General features: G+C 36.6%; 2 pseudogenes; one reads left to right on the forward strand and one right to left on the reverse strand.

Moving 5' to 3' along the window:
- Positions 1–319: 319 nt before the first annotated feature.
- LOC149009948 (E3 ubiquitin-protein ligase PUB22 pseudogene) lies at positions 320–2,135 on the reverse strand (annotated as a pseudogene).
- Positions 2,136–7,160: 5,025 nt separating this feature from the next.
- On the forward strand, positions 7,161–8,745 carry LOC149009949 (E3 ubiquitin-protein ligase PUB23 pseudogene; annotated as a pseudogene).
- The last annotated feature ends 2,398 nt before the right edge of the window (positions 8,746–11,143 follow it).

Raw genomic sequence — 11,143 nt, forward strand, 5'->3', positions numbered from 1 at the left:
GAGATGACTGGGAGTCTTTCAAATCCAAAATTGATTCTAAAATATAAGATTGTAAGGATATAATTGGCATCCAATATAATTTTTATAAATGAAGATAATGTCATCTTTTTTATTTCTTAATTTTAATGAATGGCAAAATATATATTACATATTCAATATTAACAGTCACTTCACACCGTTAAAAGTGAGGGAGATAATAGTAATTTTAAAAAGAATGAGATTTGATTAATAATAAAAACAATATATAAGAGGATATTGTAATATTCCATACAATTAATAAGAAACACGATTTCTCTACATCTTGGATTTAATTGTTTACTTGTGCCCCTTCGTTCTAGTCTGCTTTTCTTCTTGGCAGTTTCCAATTTTTTTTGTGGTGCAAAGAAACTTGATTAAAAAATAAGAAGAAAAAAAAATTAAATTAACAAGCCATTGCTGTCCACATCACACAAATTTAAAATTCTCATATATTTCTTTTATATACATAATTATTTACATAAAAATTGACTACTTTTTTTTTTTTTTTTTTTTTTTTGGTGAAACAAAACTAATGACTCACGTTCCCAGTACTGTTAGTATATGTACAAGTGTTTGTGAATATGTTGATTAAGAAGATGGGTAAGAAGAGAGTAGATGGAAAGGGATACAAGAAGCGTTCTTCCAAACCCTAGAATGTAACCTAAGCATCTCTATTGCCTTCTGTTTGGTGTTGAGGCTACACTCTACCTGAAGCACCAAACATAACTTGGAAGGAACTCCAACTTGCAGCATCTCCTGAAGAACAGATGGAGTCCCACAGAATCTCGATATGGAAGACAGTATTCTTACTCCTCTATCGGTTGCCACATGAGAAACCCTAAGTATCTTCTTAGACACGACAGCAATTCCAGCTCCATGCATCAGCAATTCGGCTCTCCCTTCTGCACATACAGATAGCTGATCCAACACCACCAAGAGCATCTCAGTTTCCCTCTTGTCTGTAGTCTCCAGGAGTATTTCGATCAACACCGAAACTGCACCAGCTTCCACGGCTTTGATCCTGTTTCGACACCATTGACAGAGCTCAAACATGATCTGTAATGAAGCTTTAGATGCCTGTTGGGAGATTTGGTCACGCAAAACATTCACGATCTGAACAAAATGTTCTACTCGCAAAGTCATAAGGTAATTTGGATCAGACACCTCGAACATGGATTTGAGAAGCAATGCAGAGTAAGCACGTGACGAGTAACTCCCATGTTGCAAAACCCACATCAAGGTCTCAATGAATTCACCATTTTTGTTAATAAGTTTCTTGAGGCCAATCTCTGAGATCTGGAGACGGTGAAGAATGTATAGCGCTTCATCACTGGCTCTACCACTCGTGCCCTCATCGTCCTCTACCATCCGAGAGCTTGACCTGTTGTTGGTTACTATCGAAACCAAGAACTCATCTGCCGCTGCAGACTCCAATAATTTCCGGTTCCTCTCGCCTTCGTCGGCAATAGATCTGAGACTTCGAAGGCATCTCATCTGATGTTGCGGGTCCTTACCCTCTTTGAGGAGTTTGACTATCTGGGCTTCATCGACCGGAGGCTTTGGCGTTGGGATTCGTTCGATCCCTTTAGAGGCGTTTAGAGTGCACCATGATTGGATCAAACGCCGGAGAGTGTGGTTTGGGGTCAGATATGTATCTAACAAGGGTTCTCTGGTAACTGGGCATGAATTGTTCTTGCTGGAAAGTATCCAGTTCTCTATGGACTTCCGATCGTAGGTTATTCCGGTGGATAGAGTCACCGGGTCTCTCATGAGTTGCAGAGAAACGGGGCAAAGAAAATAGGACGGAACATCCACTTCATCCATCTTGAACTGACGAATTCAATTAAACCTGTAGATGAGAAGCTCAAGATTTCAAGATATCTGTAGATCTGGTTCCTGAGATGGATTCGTTAAGAGTTGCAGAATAGATGTCGGATTGAGGAAGTTTGTGAAGGTTTTGACCTGGTTTTATAGAAAATCATAAAGTCAAAACACGGTATGATTCAATCAAATAATCAGAACCTGGGCAAGTCTAAGAAAAAGAATTGGTTAATTTCTACGAATATTCCATCGACCTTTAATACTTGATTTGCACGCGGACATCTTACGTGAGGTCCTCCAGCCTTCCTTGACTAGCTACCCTTTTCTTTGTAATGGGTTATTTAAATCTCACGGTTGCCATCTTTTTCGTTCACGCATCGCGTATTCATTAATGGTGGAAGGAACGAACAGAACAAATGAGAGGTTTGGACTGAAAGATTATGAAAATTGGAAAAATCTTGAATTACAGAAGAGGTAGCTTAACATGAAAGTAAATGTGAAATAAGAGATTCATACTTGTTTTGTAAGTAACAATTAATTAGTTTCCTTATCTTGTATGTATATCAGGCAATATCCGTAATAAATTAATGATAAAAGAAATTTTCTTTTGGGTGAAAATAATAAATTTATTTCTGCAGAGATGGTTACAGTGTAATTTGTCTCACCTCTATTTTCATTAGAAAAATATTTATTTTTATAATTTTCTTGTCCATCATCTTTCTTGTTACCATCGTTGATGATGTCAATGTGCAATATGTAGATGAGTGAAAAAGAATTGGCTTGCCGTGTGAGAATGAGTAGTAGATCTTGAAAGTGTATCTGATTATCAATTTCTCAAAAATAGTTGGTAAACTAGTTTTCTTTTTTCTTTTCTTAACTTGATTGACCTACCTTTGAGAAAGACCTGATAGACTTGACCTTATAATAAATTCATTAAGTTTGTTTCAAATCTTTTTCACAATTTAGGAATGCTACTTCCGTTTAAAACACTATACTTCATCTCATTTTTAAGATAAATGAATGGTTTCATCATTCTTATTTTTATTTCTTCTTAGTCTTTAATTGATATGTATGTTTCTCCACTTCTCTCTCCAATTAATGATCAAATCAAGCGTACGTTGTTGCACCAAAATGTCCTTGAGTATGCCTTTTAATATTAATATGATTCTTATTATCAAATTTGTCTTTTGAATTTCTATTAAAAAAAAGAGTCTTTAGAATATGTCATCAAATATTCAACCCCACCCACCTTAAAATAAATAAATAAATAAATAAAGCAAACAAAACGAGTGATTGGTGACCAAACATATAATTCAATTAAAGATTGATGAATAATGGCAACCAATCAGTGGGTAGTTGAAAGTTAGAAATAAGAAGTCTTTGTGGATGGCAATTTTACAAGTAACAACTATAACCTAGTGTGGAATTCAAATGAGGTATGCATGTTTTAGTTTATTACAGAGTATCCATTTCTACTCTGAACAACTACAGACCTTGTGAATTCCAATTCCACACAAAAATAGATTGACTTGACCCAATTTAATACACAAATATGATCATTTTAAAATCTATACAGACAAGAAAACATGTCACACCATTAGACAAGTTAACAAACTTGTTCCACACAATTGTTTTAGTTGCAGAGATGGTGTCATTTTCTATTCAATTATACAAGAGGAAATGCTGGACCAATCTATTGAATTTCGTCTTTTGGGGTTGAATATTCAAACTATAACGTTACGGCTGGTTTTACTTTGTTGACACCTTCACTTTGACCCGCGAGGTTTTAATGCTGAAATTGGAGGTTTACTTTAATTTGGAGATGGTGGTGGTGGGTTCAGGTGTCGATATATATCACATTTTAGCAAATACAAATCAGATAACGATGCTTGTGTGGCTTCTGTATGTCACAACAACAGTGTTGAGATATTTTTGATTAATTTATCTGAATATTATTTTTTTTCATGATTTATAATAATTCTTCTAATTAGTGAAGAAAGAAATTTATTTAAAATTTGAAGTCTCTTGATTGGAAATTTACTGTCTAACAAGAAAGGGTGTGAGTTGTAGAACTAACTTCAAACATTGAAGGCTGATTACTTGAACCATAAGTGGGTAGCTAGGAAATCAACCACATTATTGTCTTCATCCCTGAGTGCATGAATGTTGGAAAATGATGGAAGGAAGGAGGTAAGAGAGACGAAGCAAAACACCATTTTTCCTGTATGGTCTATTCCTATTCCTTCACATCCTGCTTGATCTTCGGCGGGTATACTTGACCCTTCTATATTAACTTTTATACTTCATTCTTTTGGATTTTTCCATTTGATTTATTTCTTCTCAGTGACAAGGAAACGAAAAAACTTAGCCTGTGCTCTAGTCTTGTGTTAGCTGCCTTACATGTTTGGATAATCTGGTGGGTTGTCTTTGAGTCTAAACCCAAAATGCACCCTATATATTTGACCCATATGCACCATTGTAAATTTAGATAAACCATAATACAACAAACCCATTAATACTTTGTGAAGGTTAGACCTGGTTTTATACGTTTGAGAGAGATAGATAGAAAGAAAGATTCAAAACCCTAAAGTCAAAAATAGTGTATGATCCAATCAGAAGCTGGGCAAATCCTTCACTAGTTTGACTTTCTCCCGTAACAAATTTCTTTTACTGAGAGATAAAAAATAAAAAATAAAAAATAAAAAATAAAAATGTTCCTCACTGTTACTCCAACTCGTGATTGGTTTTGAATATTCCATGTTTAATACTTGATTTGCACGCTGACATTTTCTAGTTTTCTACATGAGTTCCTCCAGCCTTTCTTGACTAGCTAGTAGCTACCCTGCTATTTGCGAATGAGGTTGAAAGCTGCACATTAAATGCACAGTACCTGTTGCCTATGATCAAGATCAGATTTCGATCTCGACCATCGGTTTTATAAGTGGGTGAAAAGTCAAACCGCCTCTTTGCTGCCATTATTTCATAGATTGGCTAGCTTTGACAATTCAAATTGCATATATCATATAGGGCTTAAATGGAGTGTGTCTTTGTTGATGTGGCCAAGCTAAAATCCATCCTTAATTCTCTTGACAAAAACAAATTATTGTTCGAATTAATCAAGGTAAGAATGAAGAATCCGAAAGATCACCCTTCCTTTTACATATATGTGAATGTCCTATCAACGGCCAATGGTGGATTAGTTGAGCAATTAAAAGCCCAAATTTCCATGGGGAGATTTTGGGTTCGCACCCATCCGACAGCACTTATATTAGTAATATCCCCCCCCCTCTAATATAAACTCGCCTGCTACAAAAAAAAAAAAAAATGTTCTATAGACTAATGAAGCATATGCTTTCATTTAAAATGGAAGGAATCATTCAGTTCTTAAAAAATCACCGACGAATTTGTTACAAAATCATTTAATCATTCAAACCATTGTATTTGAAACTTTAGAACAAAAGTTAATCCAACCATGGAGTGCAATTTTGTTCATCTACTTATTGTCAAGAAGATGGCTTTAACTCTCTTTTCCAAACTTCCCAAACATTGCAAAATCCAAAAATTACAATACAAGTTTGAATAATTCAATATTCGAAAGGTTCAATTCTTTCTTTCTGCCTCTCTTTCTTCTTCTTCTAAATACATGACTCAGCTCTTAAAGATTAAGAGGGATCACCCCTTATTAGTAAAGTCTCTTCCGGCAACCTTTGGGTGATTAGATTATAGATGGTGAGGCTCTCATAATGCAATGAGGACTAAGGGAGGTAGTACATATAGCTAGAGATTATGGATATTTGAGTGGTTCTCTTGATATAGATCTATGCCTCATAGTATGAGGTCAAGAGTTTGAATCTCATTGAAACCAAGAATAAGATCTAAAATGTATAAAATAATTATCCCATGTATAAAAGCTACCAATTCAACAACAAACACAAAAAAATAATAAAAAATAATAAAATTCTTATTCGTGAGTGTGAAAATTTTCATCTACAAGATGTAGACTTTCATATATTTCTTACACACGTAAGATTGACATGGAAAGCAACACAAATATAGCATAATTGTGTCTCTGGGACGTAAGGTAGGGTTGGCCGCCAAATTAGGCTTTTGCTTTGCATATATTGTGCCCTTTCACTGTTGGTTTTTTCCTATTTTCAGTAAAGAAATTAAAAAGAACAAACTGCCTTTTGCATTAATAATATTCCGCTGGTCAACCATTGGTACTTTTTCATTTTTTGGGTAGAAAATCATTAATGGTGATTCGTACTTGTTTTGGACACTCTAAGAGGTTCAATGAATATATCATAACTTGGCAAAGTCATTTATCCTCTTTTCATGAATCAATTCCCACATGCGAGTGGGTTGTTAATGATCTCTCTTGTTCAAACTTCCCTTCCCAGATGGATCAGTTGATGTTTTGTGCAGTTTTGCAGCTAATAGTCCTACCAATGCCCTTGAAATCAAGTTCCATTAGAACTACAAACAAGGCTACTGTTTATAAATATTACTGAAGTAGAAAATTACTTAGTAACATACATTAGTAATTATGTATTAAAGAATCACTCACTGCCCCTGAAATTCTTTCCAAACAAATTTATGAAGTTTTTCAGGGAAGCATCTAAGCTTGTGATGGATCTCCTAAGATAACGATGTCACGTTTACCAGAATATCAACACTTCTTTGCCACACAATTGTGATAACTTGAGATTATCATAACCTAAAAGATGGGCTGGCACTGATGTACTCAATAACGTCATTAAATTCTCTTTCATGAACTTCTAAACCAGCCTCCACATCGCGTGAAAGTAAAATTGAATCTTTCTACTCCTCCAAATAATTTAAAAGATAAATGTTAGATGGAGCCAGAGCCGGATAGATCCGCTCCATTTTATTAACACAATAAAATGACAGCAGGAGTCGTTGAAAGCTTGAGGACTTAACGTAGAAAACTAGAAGATGCCGGCGCTAATCAAATTTTGAAGGTGGAATATTCAAAAACCAAATAACAGGAGCTTGAAAGAGAAATTTTATTTAGGTTTCTTAGAGAAAGAGAGAAAGAAGAAGTCAAACCTAGTGGAGCTTTGGAGATCAGGACCAACTGGGTGCGCCATCTAGATTATAGACGAAGGGAAGGGAAGAAACAGCTCTCCATCGATTCATGCGATGAGGAGAATGATTCTATTCGTTGACTTTGTTAATCTAATAATCAATTAACGATGTTGTTGAATTTCTTATTTTGACTTTCTCGATTTTCTGAATGTCTCTACTATAAAAGAAGGTCTAACCTTGGCAAACTTTCACAAACCTGCAATCTCTGTAACTCCTAGCTTCAATCCTCAAAAACTCAGACCTTCAGTTTTCTTTCAACTAGTTGTTTCTTGAAATCTTGGGCTTCATTTCCACAGCTTTCTAGGGTTTTAATTCATTGCCAAGTTTAAGATGGCGGAAGTCGATGTTCCATCCTATTTTCTCTGCCCAATCTCCATGGAAATCATGAGAGATCCGGTGACTGTATACACCGGAATGACTTACGACCGGCCGTCGATAGAGAGATGGATATTCTCAGACAAGAACAATACCTGCCCAGTAACGAGACAGCCTTTACCATCAGATACCGAGTTGACCCCAAACCACACCCTTCGACGATTGATTCAATCTTGGTGCACTCTTAATGCTTCCAAAGGTATCGAACGAATCCCAACACCAAAACCTCCAGTCGATAAAACCCAGATCGTCAAACTCCTCAACGAAGCTAAGATCCCGGAAAATCAGATTAGATGCCTCAGCAGTCTCAGATCTATTGCCAACGAAAGCGAGAGAAACCGAAAATGTTTGGAATCTGCAGGAGCAGTTGAGCTCTTGGCTTCAATTGTAGAGAACAATGAAGGCGGAGCCAGTGATGAAGCGCTGTACATTCTCCACCGTCTGCAGATTTCAGAGATGGATCTCAATAAGCTTCTCAGCAGAAATGGTGATTTTATTGGGACCTTGATGTGGGTTTTGCAACATGGGAGCTTTACATCTCGTGCTTACGCTACAGTGATTCTGAAATCCATGTTCGAGTTTTCTGATCCTGCTTACCTGATGAGTTTGAAATTGGAATACTTTGTTCAGATCGTGAACGTTTTGCGTGACCAGATCTCACAGCAGGCTTCTAGGGCTTCATTAGAGATCATGATTGAGATCTGTCAATGGAGTAGAAACAAGATCAAATTCGTGGAAGCTGGTGCTGTTTTGGTGTTGATTGAGATGCTACTAGAGATGACAGAGAGGAGAAATTCTGAGATGGTGTTGGTGGTTTTGGATCAGCTATGTGGATGTGCAGAAGGAAGAGCCGAATTGTTAAAGCATGGAGCTGGAATTGCTGTAGTGTCCAAGAAGATACTTAGGGTTTCACAAGTCGCCACTGACAGAGCAGTGAGGATACTGTTTTCTATTTCAAGGTTCTATGGGACTCCTTATGTTCTTCAAGAGATGCTGCAAGTTGGGGTTGTTTCGAAATTGTGTTTGGTCCTTCAGGCAGACTGTAATGTCAAGGCCAAGGAGAGGGCCAAAGAGATGCTTAGGTTGCATTCTAGGGTTTGGAAGAACCCTTCTTGTATCCCTGTCTATTTACTCTCTTCTTACCCATCTTCTTAATTGATTGTACATTCACACAAACAGATAGAAACAGTGGGGGTGGTAAGAGTCAATATTGTTTATGTGAACATAATTGGATAAAACAAAATAGTAGGATATGAAAAAAGAAATTTTGATCTACTGATTCATATACGTACGCTGAGTTTGTTTCTGGTGTTATAGGTAACTTGGGTTCCTTGGCTGCTATATGTTACATGTAATTGTCTTCATGAACACACTAATACAGCAGTAGATAACACGTTAAACCCGGGGAAAAAGAAGAAGAAGAAAGTTAGAAAACACAGAGAAATTACAGTTCTTGAATTCAGAGTTTGAAGCTCTATCACCATCCAGCTCAATAGCAATTTCTATTGTAGAGAAACTTTGCGCGTCCTCAAGTTCTAAATTAGGTTTCACATTTTCTGGTTTAGTTCAGACAACGAGATCAGTGTTGTACCATTCTGTTAATTGATAGCTTAAACCCTATCAAGAAAAGGAGAGGGATGGGAGGGGGGATTTAAATTTTCCCTCAAGTACTATTGGAAAAAGCCTTTCTCAGTGGCTCAATATGAATTTTGCAGCTCCCAAAATATAGAAGTATCCAAATACATTGATACCAAGCACAATAAAATTAAGAATAAAATTAAGGAATTAAGCTTGATTAAGTGTTAGTAATGTCTGTAAATTGGACATAAATATTATGGTAACCATAGCCAGCTACTACTAACCTATAAGACTGCAGGGAAGGATAATCTCACATGATTAAAATTATGCAGCTCAGAGAAAGGCTCAAATTTTTCGTAGTTGTTAACTTGCTGTTGCATATATATGCATGGGTCAGTGATGAGTGCTCTAGGGTTTAAATTTACCTGCTATCATCCTCCAGTCAAGGGTTACACAAACCATGACCCTATGCAAAACTGGAAGACATACCAACATAGGGTTGCAGCAGGGTGATGTTAGGTTGGATTTTTTAAAACCTTTACCTTCAACATATAACTCTTGAGTCTTGACTTCAACCATGACACTAATTTTATTGGGCGTTCGGATTGGACTATGTCAAGTATTCAATCCTGATTCTAATCTCGACAAATAAACAATATAAATATAAAATAAATCTATAATTCTATATTACTGTCTTTTATTTTTTTATTTACTAATTCTACAAGATGATAGGACTAGATCATACAAATTAAAAACAGATTGAACACTTAATTCACGCCAGATTCTAGAACCCAGATCCTCTTTGAAACTTATGGTGGAAACAACAACCTACACTGGCCCCATATACCACTAGTTCTTTGTATCATTTGAAGAGACGGTCATCCATGAGCTCATCCACTGATCATATATGTCACAGTTGGTACATGTGCTGCACGAAGATGGCCTACCAGTGTTTTTGACCACTGAAGCTCTCTGGCTCTCCAAAATACAGGTCATTCCTAATAGTTGACTGCCCATGCAACCTGAGTTCATTCCAAACATCATCAGCTTCATTGCTTAACCATCTCGGCCGCTCTAGGAACTAGGAATTGAAGGGTTATCCTCTGTGCATTTGGTCGGTTAAAGGGAAAGCTTGCCACAGCAGTCGTCTTGTTACTTTCTCTTTTCCTATCAATTTTCTCTCATGCACCGAAAGAAACTTCGATTTCAACTTTCCAGTCAAAGACACTTAATGCTCTTTTTGTCTTGTTAGGTCATAAATTTATAGATGACTACCTCTTGTGGACGAAAACCTTCACGTGCCAAAATTTTCCACATATCAAAAGAAGGGTTTGTCATTTGTGGTAAGACGATTAAACTAATTAAGGCTTCTTTAAATAGTTTCTGTAAGGACACCAGAAATTGTGAGAACCTGAGAGGATGATCAATAAGTCTGACCAAATCAAAGTCGAACGGTTGAACCTTCTCAGTCACAAGCATTATAATACAAAGGAGAGTTTATCCCAAGCACCTAAGTGGTGGAACCACTTTTTTTCTTGTTTCCTTATCATGTTGCGAGTTTATCCCAAGCACCTAAGTGGTGGAGCCACTTCTTAATTGTATCCTTATCATTTTTATTTTTTTTGGTAGAAGTATTCTTATCATGTTGCCCATAGTAATACTGTTACATGCTAATAGCACTGTACAAAAACAAACTACTCATCTTCCATTCCTTATGGCCGAGCTGGGTTGATTTTGATTGACTTGATTATAGGGAAGGAACGGAGATGTCGAGGGGCAGAGAAGAATAAAACAAAGCATGGTTGGTCCAGTACAGCACTTCAATCCTGACTAGGTCTGAAATTTTCTATTTTAACTCAATTTCAACAAAAAAGCTCAGTGTAGGACCGTTTTACGAAATTTTGGACCGTGTGATTCGAGTTTTGATCTTGATTTCAATCTCGACCATTAATTGTTTAACAGTCTAAATCAATTAACGGTCGAAATCAAATCTCGACTGAGATCTCTATCCGACAGTCCCCTTTATCTTGCTAGACGGTAGTGAAGCAAGGTCCCAATTTCTATGCCAAAATATCTTAACCCATACACTATTTAGACTTTGAATAAACTGAGTCCTAAGGCAAATAGGGGCAAATTTATACCACCAAACTAAAATACATGGATTACCAAAATACCCTAATAAAGAAAATAATCAGATCATCAAAGGACAAGGTTGGCAATGAGCAATGCCTTCCAGGGGGAG

Source organism: Hakea prostrata, chromosome 7 (assembly GCF_041222555.1).
Source record: "Hakea prostrata isolate BN-2017 chromosome 7, UWA_Hpros_2, whole genome shotgun sequence".
NCBI classification, from domain to species: domain Eukaryota; kingdom Viridiplantae; phylum Streptophyta; class Magnoliopsida; order Proteales; family Proteaceae; genus Hakea; species Hakea prostrata.